Genomic DNA, 16,856 nt, shown 5'->3' with positions numbered 1-16,856 from the left:
GAAGGTTTCCTTTTGATTGGTATGAGATGTGTGCCCCAATTTATACCTAATTTAGGCACATCTATAGGCTCGGGAGGGGGAGCAATATTATATAGGCTCGGGAGGGGGCACAATATTGTTCCCTATTTCTGTACGGGCAACTCATGTCTACATGAATGTTTATTGTTTTTTTAAATTACTTTAAAAAGTTATTATATTATGTTTTGGTATTTGGAGACAATGATGTTGAGAATCTTATATATGATTGTTGAATTTGACTTGCGAGAGGTATATGGTTCTCCATGATTAAGTTCTTCAGTCGGATATAATATTGTCACCATTAGATCTCTTTAGATACTTGTTATATAGAGTGCGCGTATATTGAGGTACTGGTAAGATACATATAATTTATGACTTCGAGGCCAGAAAACCTCACGGTACTTTAATGATCATTGAAGATTCCTCAACAGTCATGCCTTGCTATTCTGAAGGAAGACGTCGCTCAACTATTATTTCTGTAGTGAATATTGCTGAATGATTGGTTGGTAGAACTTTATATCTCCGTACAACTTATTATTGTATTATGCTTATTCTGTTTTTCCGCGTTTTAACGGTTTTCAGTAAAACCTGCATTGTCTTTAAATCATTTTAGTGATTACTTGAAAGTTAGTTGTTATTTCTACTGGGCACCCCTTATAGGGATGATGTGCTCACTCAATTCCCACTTTCAGTTTCAGAGACAGATCAAGATGTGTATGTGGCGATAAAAGCTTCGAGGATTTGGTTTCATTAGTTGGTTAGCTTCCGCAATGTTTATCATTTGAGAGGAGTTCTTGTATTTATTTCAGAGAGGGTTTAGATTTGGGTTAATCTTTATTTAGAACTTCTTTCTTAATGCTCAATTAGATATTTTAGATCCTTAGTGCCTCATTATGTAGTTAATCTCTTGGATTAGTAAGTTGTCAGCTTTTGGGGCGCTACTTTACGGTTAGGACTCCAAACCGTAATTCTGACATAAATTTGCAACTCTAGTTTACGGCTTGGTCGACCTTTCAAGTTCCTGGCTGTAATGTCAGAACTGTTAGGAACTTCATCCGTAATTTTTTTACGGTTCGAAAATACCTAGCCGTATATTACTCTGATAACCCAAAAAGAAAATGGCTCATGGTTACGGCTATATATCCAGGCTGTAAAATATTTTATACGGCCAAAAATACTAGCTGTAAATCTGACACACCACAAACCCTGCAGGTTTATACTGAATTACGGATGGGTCTACCTTTCGATTTCCTAGCCGTGAACACCTATAATTTCCTTTTGTACCACATCATATCAGCTAGTTTTTTGAATTTTCAGAAATAGATCTGTTTGAAGACTGATGCATAGAAGGTTCTAGCCGTTCAACCACTTATTTAAACTTGAAATAACTCCACCTCAATATAACCACCCATTCCAAATCAAAATCACACCTTCTACATCAATAATCTCCACCAAAACTCCTACAATCTCAATGCAATGTACTCAAAGGATAAACCCAACTTTACTGTGGAAGAAGACTTATCTCTTTGCAAAAAATTTGTACTATGCTATCCAAAGAGGGGAGAAGAACGAAGGAAAAGTGGTTTACCAAGTCAATCGTATAGGAGTAAGATTTTTGAAATTTTTTGTAGTGAAACATGTAAAACTAACAACCGCGAAGGGGTTGAATAGTATCCTCAATTTTCAGACATATGCAAAAAACTGGAAGAATATATGGTTTTACTTCGTATGTACAAGCAACTTCGACTTAGAGGTGCGATTGATGGAGAAGTCGTAGCTCAAGCTATGAAGGAATGAAGAAAATGGAAAGGTTATAATTTCAACTTTCGCCATCATCAAAGACTTCTTGATACATCGAAAGGGATGTTATTAAAACCAACTTTGTAATGGGGATCTATTAAGTATGTAATGAGTTTTATTGTGGTCTAATTAATGAAAGTATTACTAATTTTCAATCGTAGTATGTATTCATGTTGAAACTCAAAATTTCTCAACTTACATATTGTTGATGATGGATTTTCAACAAAGGAAAAAACCGTAAAATCATGATACTGCATGTTTCTGAGTTGGCTTCAGGCATGTAACGATTCATATTTTACGAAGGCATGATGAATATGTTTCCTGAAATGCCTCCATTAGATGAGCGTTCAGTGCCACGCATTTCATCATGTCCTCTATGTAGAATAACCTAATTGCGCGGTTCTCCGTAAGATTGAGAGCAACAACGCCTTCAGGACGTCGGCGACACTCATTGTTCCCCGACTACATGAGAGAGATCCGCCTCTACATAGAAGAACGATTTGGCGGTTCTCCGTAGATTGAGAGAAACAACGCCTTCAGGACGTCGGTGACACTCACTGTTCCTGACTATGTAGAGATACTGTGTATAGATCCAGGCGGTTCTCCGTAGATTGAGAGCAACAATGTCTTCAGGACTTCGGCAACTCGCTGTCTTCTGACTATACACCTTCCAAATGGGTATGACGCTTTAACTGGCTAATATCTCTTCTGTAATAGATTAATTCTGTCGTGACATTTACCACTGAATTCCCAGAATGATCTATTATTGCTCCTATTCCATGGTCGAATCCACGGCCTGATCCCATGGAATGGCAATAACAACTGCTCCTATTCAATGGTCGAATCCACGGCCTGATCCCATGGAATGGCAATAACAATTTCTCTTATTCCATGGTCGAATCCACGGCATGATCCCATGGAATGGCAATAACAATTGCTCATATTCCATGGTCGAATCCACGGCCTGATCTCATGGAATGGCAATAACAATTGCTCCTATTTCATGGTCGAATCCACGGCCTGATCCCATGGAATGACAATAAACAATTGTATCATCTCATTATTCCGATTTCATGATCGAATCCACGGCTAATCTCATGGAATGATAATATATAATTTTATTACTCCGATTTCATGATCGAATCCACGACTGATCTCATGAAATGGTAATATTTAATTACTCTGATTCTATAGTCGAATCCACAATCCCACGGAATGGTAACACTTAACTTTATTATTCTGAATTCATGGTCAAATCCACGACTGATCCTATGAATTGATAATAAAACAACTACTCATTTTTATTGCTCAGTTTCATGAATCATTCTCCACTGAATTTCATAAATTAGTAATAAATACTCAACAATTGGGCATCTGGACCATCACCGAGTAAGCCCCACAAAAATGGTGCAAGTGTACTCGACAATGATGCACGACTAAGCACCCGGATGCACAAACGAGCATTCAAAAATATGGACAGATGAGGAATCCTACGCAAAACAGGAGAAAAACAACAAAATATAATAAAATAACAAGAGACGCCCAGGGGTCGAGCCCACCGGCCGGCCGGACGTGCCTTAGGCGTGGCCGGTCCCATGCCTCTTCCATTATTTTTTCCCTATTTTTTTATTTTCATGAACTCATGAAAACTCCTTCATTTTAGCAACTTTCCTTGTTCGTGCAAAACTCATGAATTCTCCATAGCTTCATGGATTCGTAAAAAATAGTATTATAAAATAGGAAAAGGTGTGCGGGACCGGGCAACCTAGCCGTCCGACCATACTCAAGCCGTGGCCGGTCCCAGACCTCACAATCCCTAGCTTTTATAAATTATTATTATTATTCCCTAAATTCATGAAACTTCTCCGTTTCAACGAAAAATCATGGATTCTCCATAATATCACGGTTTCATAACAAATTATAATATAAAATTAGGGAAAGGCGTGCGGGATCGGGCAACATAGCCGGCCGGCCATGCCCTAGCCGTGGCCGGCCCCACACCTTGCAATCCCTAGTCTTTTATAATTATTATTTTCCTCAATTCATGGAACTCCTTGGTTTGAGCAAAATTCATGATTCCTTCATATTTTCTCAAATTTTGCTTGAATCATGAAAAACTAAAATCCAACATGGTCACACGACCGGCTAGCCTCTCACAAAAATATTAAATGTTAAAATGTCCTTATTTTAATATTTACAAAATATTGATCAGTTGAGCATACATGCTCATTCCAACAAAAATCAAGAATTTCAGTCAAGATGAAACTCTTCTGAAAATTCACAATATTGCTCAAACGCACATCAAAAAATGTTGAAACTCTCAGTACGGAGACACGAACACCACGGCAACACGTGCATGCCTTCTTGACCGACTAGAGTCATCCCTAGAGCTTGCACGAAGCCGGTCTCACACGTTTTCATAATTCTGACCTAATTTGCTCAATTGCTCATATTGGGCCCAAACTCTCTCCAACCAACCTAGGGATTGCTCAAACGACCAACAGCTGGTCCCGTGATCACCAAGAGCCGGCCCCATGCCCTCTTGGTCGGTCTACCATCTTTCATACTTAGGTTTTATCACCTAATGCTAAACCCAACAATATTTCAATAAATGATGAATCAGACATTTAATCATCAATCTTTCACCAACTCTCCAACTGAGAACCCTGGTGCATGTGATAGACACATTTTTTGTGTCTGAATTTTCCTCAGTGTTCTGTATTATTAGTGCTCAATTTTGTATTAATTTTGGTGTTTTGTGTGTTTGTAGGTATTTTTGGGAAATAAATATTGTTGGAAAATTCGGCTCGGAAAGTTGCTCGGAGCACCCCCTGAGGACAATTGCTATACAGACCCTCACTTTTGCTAAGGGGCGCCCACGACTATGTATAACCCAAATTCATTCTCAGCACCCATGGCTAAGGGCACCCACGAACAGGATATGGGCACTCCATCCCATACCTTTTGAAATCATTTTTGGCGGGAATTTGTTGCAGTCACGGGAAGAAATTTCTGTTCGAGAATTGGACGTATTTAAGAGAGATTCAATCACCTAAAATCGTTGGGCTGGACTTGCTAGGATTAAACAGGGTCGAGATGTCTTCTTGGATCGAGTAAATTGGGCTGGATAATCGTCTTCGACGAAATAGAAAGAAGATAAACTCGGATTTCCTGGATTGATCACAAAGAGATTTTGGGAGGATATTTGGTCGGATATTGATTGGTATTGAGCTGTAACGATGTAACAGGGCCGGTAATGTTGTTAGTTTTGAGAAATAGGGAAAGCTACGTGGAATTGGAGAAAACAGGGGGCATGCATTTTTCTCGGGTTTTCTGTGGATTGAATATAGAAGATACGTGAAGATATGTTGCTGCATGAGTGTGACTCAATTGTGTATGGGTTTACAGCGTTTTTGGAGCGTATCTGCTGAGGATTATCACGTGCAGGAGAAGAAACAGGAAAGAAAATATTCTCGTGAACTGGCAGGGAGCAAATGAAGATTTCGGGAGTTATTATACAATATTCTTGACCATGTGAAGGGTATAAATAGGTGCTTCGAGTATCAGAACCGGTATGGAGAGTTAGGGGTGAGAACAGAGTATAGAAATTAGAGTTGCAGAGAGTTGTTGCTGCTGCCATTAGAGAAGAACACGAAGAACAATAGACTGCAAGTAGCAGTCGTTTTCTAGTGTCTTAAAACCGTTTAGTTTTCTTCCAGAAAAAGATTGTTGCTTCTGCGATTGTTTTGTGCTATAATTTTGTAACAACTTCTTTGCAACATTGGTAACACCCGTAGACCATTGCAAATCTCTGTTTTATCTTATTTCTCCAATAAAAACACCATTTCAGCTATGAGTTATCTTTTTGAGTGTTCTTTCACCATGTGGAGCTAGAACCCATCACTGGGACGACGGAGGAAGTTGTATTTCATCCTTGGGGTAATTTAATAAATTCCTTATTTACTTTTTGCACAAATTTTAAATGATTTATGATTTCTATTAATCAATTGTTATGTTGTTAGATAGTGTATGCTTAGTCTTAGATGTTTTAGATACACTATGCTTGTAATTTATGATTGATGTTTTACGAAATCTACTTTGGCAATAAATAGAGTTATTGTTTCTTTTGTTTTGAGCTATAAATTTCTAGGATTAATTTATGAACCCATGAACATGAAAAGCAGTGGAATCCCGAGTCCTGGTCTCTCTTCATTCTGTGACAAAATTTTTATATATATTTTCTTATTTGTAGTATTTTTATTTTATTAAAACTTAAAATCAATCCAATAAAGTCCGAGTGAACGACAACCTTTCTTACCACTATATAAAATTTGATCAGCATGCTCACTCGAGCACTGAGCACCACATGGACTACATATCCCATATGGTTGGTCCCTCTATCACTTGTAACCTATTTTCAGCAATTCATCAGTTAACAAATAATTGATCTGAAACTAGGGTTTCAAATAAATGTTCTAAGAATCATCATTCAGAGAAAGATTCAAACACTAATGAATTTATGATGGATTCAACAACCAACATCTGAATTAATCATATAATTTTTGGTAATCTACCAATTTATTCGGTCACGTCACCAATAAATATTTCGTCGAATTGAGCAATACTTGCTCAGTTGTTCAAATATTGATCCAACTATCAGTATTTAATAATATTAGTAATTTGTCGAATTGAGCAATACTTGCTCAGTTGCATGTCAAAATTATCAGTTTGTTGAATTGAGCAATACTTGCTCAGTTACTCGAATATTGATCCAATTATCAATATTCAGTAATTTATCAGTAATTCGTCGAATCGAGCAATACTTGCTCAGTTGCTCGAATAATCCATGTATATTCAGTAACTCATCAATATTCGACAACTCGTCGAATTTACAATATTTGCTCAGACGAGCAACATTAATACTCATGAATCACTGAGCATTCGCCAATCATGCTCGATTCAACAAAACTTAGACTCACCGTCTAATCAGTCAATAACTGACTAATTAAAACACGTCTGCCTTGCAGACTCCACAATGTGTGACACATCAATCACGCCACAAATAGGGGGAAATCACTTAGGGGTTTGGTCTGGCGGTCTACAACACGTGGATTCATCCACAACGAGAAATGTGTGTAAGTCGTGCAAACGGTTAAAGGAGTTAGAAAAGTAGTGGGTGCACGATCAGTCAAGTCCCCACACGACATGGAACTTACTTTAACACGATCTCCCACTTTCCCACTCTTTCACTCAAGAAACCCTCACACTTACAGGGATCAATGTGTTCACAACTCTGATAATATAAATAAGTCTCTGAATCCATGATTGAGGACAGCATTAACAATCGTCCACACAGAATTTCTCGAGTAACTACTCTCAAGAATTCATTAATCCATCAGAACTTATTCACAGAACTCAACTTCAGCAGCTCATCAATTTGCAGAAACCTTCAACACATCCACAATCCTTGATCATCATTGATCCCACACAATTCTCAGATTCCCTCCTACAGATCACCCTATCTCCCTCTTTGTGACCGAATTGACTCTGGAACGACCATTGACTTGGTTTAGTCCGGAGTCCTACATATTGATCTCTCGAATCTAAGCACTCCCTTTGCAGTGTATCTGTGTGAGGTTAAGCAGTTTGCTCGGTTGAGGAGTCTCGACAACACACTCGTCTCTTCACTTCCCTAAAAAACCAGCGACCACAGTGGGAGATTAATCTCTCGGTTGCAATCTCAACTTTTACAAAATAGTTGATCTTAGGTAAGGTTCAGTTACAAATCCTAACACAAACAATGCTAGCACTAGCAACAATGGTGGTACTCCAGAAACCACTCCTGCTTCCAACACACCGGTGATGTTGATACCACTCCTCCTCAAATTAACGTCGGAAACCATCCTCTCTTCGGCCGATCTCCCGAGGAATTCAGAGAGAATCCGCCTACCATAGCTGATCTCATGCAGGCGCAAGAGACTCTTTCCAAAAATCAAACTGGCATGGATACAACACAGAAGGAGATATGCAATTATCTCAAAACTCTCACTGACAAGATGTCAGAAAAACTCAGGAGAAGGGAAAAGGCCAAAAAGCAACTTCAACCGTCGATCCAGAAGTTGTCCCAGTCCATGTAGTCGACGATGATGAAGTCCACAAAGCTGCAGAGAAACCGACATCAAAAGAGCTCGCCAGTTTCATCACTCGTGAAGATATGGAACACTTCATGGAGGACCGTGGGAAAGGAACTACACTAACTGTCCACCGTCATCAACCTACGTACCCTGCTGCTACACAAAAGATCCCTCTCCCAAAAGGCTACACTTCCCCAACGCTGTACAACGGAACAGGGAATGCTTGAGAACACGTCTGTCGATTCATGGAGGCACTAAGAGAGCATGAACACAACGGAATTATCCCGGTCTACAGAGACTTGATAGAAAATCTCCGGTTCCATACTTTCTCAGAGATTCATGAAGTAGCCAAACGATCAGCGACTACTGCACCTGCTTTACTAGAAAGGGCAAAGTCTGCAAGGTCGAGGAACCTCGAAGCAGCCGACGCCTAGTCAACAAGAAGTACAAGCTCCAACCTTCCGTGAATGTTGTTGAAGGGATAAAGAGAAAAGCCGAAATACAGCCACATAAGAACGCTTTTCCAACATCCCAAGCTCCTCTGAAAGTGCAAAGAAAGGATAACCAATCTTGCACAATCCTCGATCCGGCATTAACGAACGGGAAATGATCAAACGGGGACTCAAACTTCCATCTTCCCAATGAATAAGTGATCGAGTTACTAGAATTCTGGGTTCAAGATGATGCAATCTACTGTTCATCAGAGAGAGCCAACTGAAGAAAAATGGAGAATCCCAGGTACTGTCATCTTCATAGATTCATTAATCATCCAACAAGTAACTGCAATATTTTGAAGCATATATTCAAAGAGAAGGTTGATCCACAATAGCTTCAACTGGGGACTAAAGGAGTACACATAAATCCTCTCCCAATCAGAACCTTTACACTCTCTGAACAACCAGTCAAAGAAGCAGTTCAATCGTTGATCGACCATATCTGTGAAATTGCTCTATATGTCTAAGTCACAAAAGAAAGACATGTTCACAGCACCGAATTACATTGTGTCAGACGTCTGTCTATCCCAGAAGTACTCCTTGAACCTTCATCCACAGACAAGAAGATGCATGACTGGGGAATGCTTACCACAATCCATCTCAGAGGAAACAAATTCGGAAGAATGTTGATCGATGCTGACACCGCCATCAACATCGTTCCACTGAAAACCTTAGAGCCGCAGGCATCACTCGACACGAAGCTACTCGTGATCTCATCTCAATCAGAGACCTTAAACATCGAAAATACTTATGGATACATCACTCTCAAAGTGAACATAAGTTCAACAAATAAAGTTCCACATAATCAGGAAGATCCAGGATGTGACATGTTCTTCAGACAAGCGTGGATCCACGCTGAAAAGATGGCTACTGACAAAGCGCCTTTGATTGCACATCTCTCCAACAAAGAAAGTTGTGATCCAGAAGATTTGGCGGACATTCCATCATCAGAGCACTTGAGGGAATTTCAAACTTTGACGAGGTTGAAGCAAGAACCTGCAAAAGATGCATAGATATTCATCAAGAGGTTCCACACTCAGGCAAGTCTCATTCCTTTCATGTTCGTGTCATTTATTTCCTCACATGCTATCCTAGCATGGGGACTCAATTGCTAGCAACTCTGCAAGATGTTATGAATGGTAGCTTCACCGCGTTAGTACTTTACCAAGTGGTTGAATCTGACACTTCTCCGAGTCGAGTACTGAGACATTCATTACTGAGATGATGTCTGGAAAAGAACTCTTTGGGCGTTTCTCCAACCTTGCAGAAGTGTCCATGTGTTCCACAAAATCATAAAGCTTTGATGGCTGCACAAGTGTTGAATCCCACATCCGCAACAAAAAGAATGCTGAATCAACAGAAGATACTGGTCCGAGCTTGGAAATTTTCTGAGGATGAAAAAACATGGGTAGATGATGTAGTTTTGAGATAGTGGTAAAAGTGGTTCGATTCTCAGACTTGCGAAGGATAAAATATAGACTTAAATTCTAAAACTAAAATAGAAAACTAACTAAAAATTATCACAAACTCAATCAAAGATGATATCAGTATTAAAAGAACACTGAGGCTAAGATTCCACTATTTTCCAAGTTCAAAGTGATTTAATCCCAATATTTATATTTATGCAATTTTCTCGTTCAAGTTGATTCTAACTTATTGCAACTAGTAGATTCTCAAAATAACAAGTGTAAATCCGAAGCATAGAACATCAAAAACCTAGGTCCAAGTATGTTCTATCAAAAGAAATCACAATTGCTTAACAAGGATCATTCAAACAATTTTCAACCAAGGCAAATAATCATAAAATAGTTGCAAATAAATTAATAAAATAGAATATACCACTTCTTGTTGGAAAAATAGCTTCCTCTATCGCCTCAGCAATGGGGTTTAGCTCCTCATATTAATCACTTGCTCAAAATATATGTTTATAGCTCAAAAAGTGTTTACAAGAGGTGAAACAATAAAACAGAAAAATTGCAACAGAAATAACTGATGAAAAGGCGTTGTTCAATTGTTACAGTGAAAGAAAAGGTGACGGACAGTTCAGCTGTTACAGAGAAGTGATGTTGCGAATTTGAGACGTTGTTCTTCCTTGCAACGTTTGTTCTTCAGCAGCAGCAGAAACACGTAACTTCCTGCAACTCTGATTCTCGCCTCCTGAGTGCTCTAAACTACTCCAAACTCTTCGTCATCCTTCTAGGGGACCTAAGCATCCTATTTATACACAAAAGGGTCATTGAATCTTTCCCAAATCGCTTCGAAATCTCTTCTTTCCTTCCTTGGCAGTCACGGCAATAATCTCTTCCCTAATTCGTTTCACTCGTTTCTGAGCTCTCCTAATTATATCAAACTCTTCCTTAGATAGAATATGTATTTTTGGAACGAATTTCTTGCCTTTAATCTCTCTGAATGTCCAAAAAAAACTCGACAGGGGACGTGTTTCCTTTTTTACTCTGTTTCCTTTTTCCGGCAATTCCATCCCAATTAGATCGATCCAAACGCATTTATTAAACCTGTTTTGCTCTATCAAGTCCAGCCCAATCGATTTCCAGTGTTGAATCACCCTGACACTCGTTCAAATCTTCAATCCAAAATCAACAGCGTCTGCATGCATTTTTCCAGCCAAAAATCGTTTTAAACGTGAAGAAGAAGGGTGTCCCCCTATCCAGTTCCGATGTCCCTTTAGTACATGCCTAGAAATGGGTTACCCCTTATCCAAAGCGAGAGTCCGAATAGCAAATGTCCTCCCAGGTTCCTTTAACAACTTTTCGAGCTAATTTCGCCGCAAAAGCTTATTTCTCCAAAAACACCTACAAAGAGATAAAATACCGAAATAAGTACAAAAATGGGTACTAAAAATATACACAATAGAGATGAAAATAGACACATAAATGCGTCTATCAAATACCCCTAAACTTATTATTTGCTAGTCCCGAGCAAATCAAAACTACAAAATAAAATCCTAACTCACTGTCGCAGGCATCGTCGATTGCATTTAGCGTATGCAATAAGCCTTTAAACCCCTAGGTGGCCCTAGTGGAGGAGTGTTGTCTCCGGAGGGCTTACAAGAGATATACCCACAAAACCTTTACTACTCCAGACCCTAGCTATCTACGCAGAACCTTGGAAGGCACTAAAGAGTCTCCTTGGTTGCCATACTTATTGACTACAGGAGGAAGTACCCTGATGCGAAATCCCAATTGTTGTACACGAGTTTGCACTCAAGCATACTAAAATTCATATAAAGTGACAGAGCCCTACTCAGATAGTTGCACTATGGACATCATATTCGGAGTCAAAACTAATCACATGGATAGATCAAGAAGATGGATATAGAAAAACATAGATGGTTTTGATGTTTACTAAGTGAACGGCGTTTCCCATATCTGTCTGAAGGCCTCCGCCAAAATGAACCTATCCTAATGGATTGAGATATTAGTCTGACTAATATCAACACACTGGCATATACAAGGGAACCAGTGGTCGATAACCTAACTCTAGGTCAACTCAGCTGGCATATACAAGGGTACCAGTGGTCGACTTTATTGAATTTATTCCTTTTGGTCAAATGGTCTGGTCTCAATTTTTTTTTTTCATAATAATTTTTTTTTTCAACTTTTTGGTAACTACCATTTTTTTTTATCTCTTTTTTTTCTTTTTTTTTGCATGGTATCTCAATCACTCTAATTCACCCTAGCATTGGTAACAACTTGAATCGTGGGCCCCACCTATCACTTAGAGAAACATAGTTTAAAAACAAAATAAAATAAAAATAGAAGTGAAAAGGACTCAACGAGATATGGTGAAACTATCATGTTATTTCTAACACCTGAGCTCTGTGCTTTTATGAATAGACTCTTTAGATGTTGCCATCTAATCAGATTGGTTCCTCAACTCCTACAATCAAAATGCTTCCATCCACTTAGATTAGTTAGTGCAATCCTCAATAGGCATAAATTTCTAGGTTCTGGAGTTTATTTATTCATACTGCAACTAAAAAGTTTCTCCCATACCCCCAAACCTAAATCTAACATTGTCCTCAATGTTTCTAGTAAAAGCACAATAAAGTATAAATAACATGAGGAATTTGTAAAGAGAGAAGTTGGAAAGATAGTACCTGGGTGAAGTGTAACCAGAAACCTACAAAAACAATATACAACATACAACATACAAACCGCCTTGATGGTCAATCAAGGTAAACAGGGTCCTCCAGAGGGACCTCCTCAACATCACCTGTAGGAAAAGGCTCTAAAAAGGGCTTCAATCGCTGACCGTTAACATTTGAAGAACTACTACCATCTGGTGTCTCAATCTCAATAGCGCCATGAGGAAAAACAGTACGGACCACAAAAGGACCGGTCCACCGAGAGCGCAACTTCCCGGGGAATAGATTCAAACGAGTGTCATACAGAAGAACTTTTTGACCTGGAGAGAATTACTTTCGTAAAATATTCTTATCATTTTGTTCTTATACTCCTTAGCACTATCGTATGCATCTCTACGAATCTCATCCAACTCATTGAGCTGGAGCTTTCTATGAACTCCTGCCTTGTCAAGTGAAAAGTTTAAGCTCTTAACAGCCCAATAGGCTCTATGCTCTAACTCGACAGGTAGGTGACATGCCTTGCCAAATACTAGACGATAAGGGTACATTCCAATGGGTGTCTTAAACGCAGTACGGTAAGCCCATAAGGCATCAGTAAGCCTCGACGACCAGTCTTTCCTATTGGGATTAACTGTTTTTTCTAATATACGCTTAATTTTCCTATTGGATACCTCTACCTGGCCACTAGTCTGAGGGTGATATGGGGTAGCTACTTTGTGGGTAATACCATATTGTTTCATTAAAAGAGCAAACGGTCTATTACAAAAGTGTGAACCTCCATCACTAATTATGGATCGCGATGTTCCAAAACGTGTAAGTATATTCTCTTTCAAAAACTGAACTACGACCCTATGGTCATTTCTTTTACACGGAACCGCCTCAACCCACTTAGACACATAGTCTACAACGACAAGTATGTAAAGATATCCCAAAGAACTAGGAAATAGACCCATAAAATCAATGCCCCACACATCAAAGACCTCAATCACTAAAATAGGGTTCAAAGGCATCATATTTCGACGGGAAATGGTTCCTAACCTCTGGCAACGATCACACGAAACACAATGACTATGAGAGTCTTTAAAAAATGAAGGCCAGTAAAATCCACACTGAAATATCTTAGCAGCAGTCTTCTTAGCACTAAAATGACCCCCACAAGCATGTTCATGACAAAAGGAGAGAATACTGGACTGGTCACTCTCAGGTACACATCTCCTGATAATCTGGTCGGGACAATACTTAAACAAATAAGGATCGTCCCAAAAGAAATGCTTAACCTCATCTAAAAACCTAGAACGATCTTGTTTACCCCAATGTTGAGGGGTACGGCCAGTAACAAGATAATTCACTATATTTGCATACCAAGGTGATTGGGAAACAGAGAACAATTGTTCATCAGGAAAGCTATCCCTTATAGGAAGGGCATCACTAGGGGAACTAACAACTAACCTGGATAAGTGGTATGCTACTACATTTTCAGCACCCTTTTTGTCTCTAATGTCTGGAGAAAATTCTTGTAACAATAGGATCCACCTAATCAGTCTAGGTTTGGTGTCCTTCTTAAACAAAAGGTATTTCAAAGAAGCATGATCAGTATATATTACGATCTTAGAACCTAAAAGGTAGGATCTAAACTTATCCAAGGCAAACACGATGGCTAACAGTTCCTTCTCGGTAGTTGTATAGTTTAATTGGGCATCATTCAAAGTTTTGCTAGCATAGTAAATCACATGAAGTAATTTGTCTACTCGTTAACCTAACACAACGCCTATAGCATAATCTGAAGCATCACACATAATCTCAAAGGGTAGGTTCCAGTTGGGTGCCTGGACTATGGGAACGGTAGTGAGTAAATTTTTAAGCTTCTCAAAAGCCTCTAAACAAGCATCATCAAAGACAAACTTAACATCTTTTGCAAGCAAATTGCAAAGAGGTCTAGAAATCAAACTAAAATCCTTAATGAATCGACGGTAAAAACCTACATGCCCTAGGAATGACCTAATGTCTTTTACGGTTTATGGGACCTGTAAAGTCTTAATAAGGTCAACTTTGGCTTTGTCTACCTCTATACCCTTTGAAGAAATGATGTGCCCTAAAACAATTCCTGATTTAACCATGAAATGGCATTTTTCCCAATTAAGCACTAAATTCTTTTCCTTACACCTAGTCAACACTAATGTCAAATGATGCAAGCACTCATCAAAAGATGAACCAAACACTGAAAAATCATCCATAAAGACCTCTAAAAACCGTTCCACCATATCAGAAAATATGCTCATCATACAACGCTGAAAAGTCGCAGGGGCATTACACAGCCCGAAAGGCATGCGTCTATACGCGAAAGTACCAAAGGGACAGGTAAAAGTGGTTTTCTCTTGGTCTTCTGGGGAAATAACGATCTGATTATATTCGGAAAAGCCATCTAAAAAGCAATAGAAACTATATCCAGCTAATCTCTCTAGCATTTGGTCGATAAAAGGAAGGGGAAAGTGATCCTTCCTTGTGACCTTGTTCAATTTCTTATAGTCGATACAAACACGCCATCCCGTGGTCACTCGGGTTGGGATTAACTCATTATCCTCATTCTGGACTACAGTGATACCTGATTTCTTGGGAACAACCTGAACGGGGCTGACCCACTTACTGTCTGAAATTGGGTAGATAATACCCGCATCTAACAACTTAAGTACCTCTTTTCGAACTACTTCTTTCATGTTAGGGTTCAGTCGACGTTGCATCTCCCTAGACGGTTTGGAGTCTTCCTCTAAATGAATCTGATGCATACAAACGGTAGGACTAATACCCTTAATGTCTGCTATAGACCACCCTAAAGCTTCCTTATTATCTTGTAGTACTTTTACTAGCCTACTTTCCTGATCACTATCCAAGTCGGCAGCAATAATCACAGGTAAAGTCTCATATGGGCCTAAGAACACATACTTCAGGTTATCTGGTAGTGGTTTGAGGTCCAACTTAGGGGGCTCTTCTAAGGAAGGAACTGAGGTAGTCTCAGAAGCTGGTAATGGTTCGAACCTAGCTTTCCATCTATCAGTGTCTAACACAGGGGTAGAATCTAATAGAGCATTCACTTGTTTAATGACACTATCATCGTCGAAATCTAAACCAAAATGGGATAGACAACTCTCTAGTGGGTCTTCAGACAAGATGTTTGGTAATGACTCCTGAACTAAGGATTCTATCATATTCACTTCTTCAACACATGTGTCATCTAGCTCATAAGGTAGCTTACTGACATTAAAAATGTTCATTTCGGTAGTCATATTACCAAAAGATAAATTCGTCACACCATTTCGACAGTTTATGATCGCATTAGACGTAGCTAAGAATGGGCGACCTAAAATCACAGGTATCTGGTTCTCTGGGTCAGGGACAGGTTGGGTATCTAGGACCACGAAATCCGCTGGATAAATAAACTTGTCGACCTCAATAAGAACATCCTCGATAACTCCTCGAGGAATTTTGACAGACCTATCAGCTAACTGCAGTGTTATCTGAGTAGGTTTCATTTCACCAAGACCTAGCTTTAAGTACACATGGTACGGCAGTAAGTTCACACTGGCTCCTAAGTCAAGTAAATCTCTTTATACCCGGTGTTTACCTATTGTGCAAGCAATGGTTGGGGAACCTGGGTCTTTGTACTTTGGAGTGGTAGTGTTCTGAATGATTGAACTTACATGACTAGCTAAAAAGGCTTTCTTATGGACGCTAAGTTTTCGCTTTCGCGTACACATATCCTTAAGGAACTTGGTATAAGCAGGAATTTGCCTAATTGCATCTCATAAAGGAAGGTTTATGGTAACTTGCTTAAAAACCTCCAATATGTCATTAAAGTTCGATTCCTTCTTTGTTGATGCTAATAGCTGGGGAAATGGGGCTCTAGGCACAGGATCAGACCTCTCAGGAACTGAGTCAGCATCATTGGAAATTTTATCAGTCCCCTCAGTTAGCGGTCTTGAGGGATGAGATCCTGAGGGGTGAACTACAATATGTTCACTATCGGGCATGTTTACCTGATTGTCTACTACTCTACCACTCCTGAGGGTTCTAATAGCATTCAACTGATTCGATGGTTGGGCACCTACTTCATGAGATCCTCTAGGGTTGGGTTGAGTTTGACTAGGAAACTTACCTCTTTCTCTTAAAGACTCATTTATATGACTAACCTGGGTTTTCAACTCGGAAATAGCCTGAGAGTTTGCCTGACCTATTCTCTTATTTTCTTCTATACCTTGAGCAACAGATTGCTGAAACTGCATAGTGTTACGAGTTAACAAAGCAATAGAC

This window comes from Papaver somniferum, chromosome 9 (assembly GCF_003573695.1).
Source record: "Papaver somniferum cultivar HN1 chromosome 9, ASM357369v1, whole genome shotgun sequence".
Taxonomy (NCBI): domain Eukaryota; kingdom Viridiplantae; phylum Streptophyta; class Magnoliopsida; order Ranunculales; family Papaveraceae; genus Papaver; species Papaver somniferum.
Note: the sequence above shows the minus strand (reverse complement) of the source record.